Here is a 273-nt window from a genome sequence, read left to right as displayed (position 1 = left end):
GTGAATATCTGACTGTAGAGTAATCACATATTCTTCTTTTGTGTTGTTCCTTGTTGCATGAGTGCCTTTCAGAGAAGCGATCCTGCACTTGGCTTTCCTTTCGAATAACAAAGGGAAAAAACATCTCTCGCTCTGTCTACCCTTTTGGAATATACAATCTCCCTTTCCCCGTCTCATTCCATACGCAAACAAAATATACTGAAGATAAAGACAGAAAGCATAAGACACACACACACATGATCATACACAAATAATTTCCCTCTATACTATATT

Source organism: Penaeus monodon, chromosome 28, assembly GCF_015228065.2.
Source record: "Penaeus monodon isolate SGIC_2016 chromosome 28, NSTDA_Pmon_1, whole genome shotgun sequence".
Taxonomy (NCBI): domain Eukaryota; kingdom Metazoa; phylum Arthropoda; class Malacostraca; order Decapoda; family Penaeidae; genus Penaeus; species Penaeus monodon.
The sequence above is the reverse complement of the archived record's forward strand: the minus strand, read 5'-3'. Positions refer to the sequence as shown.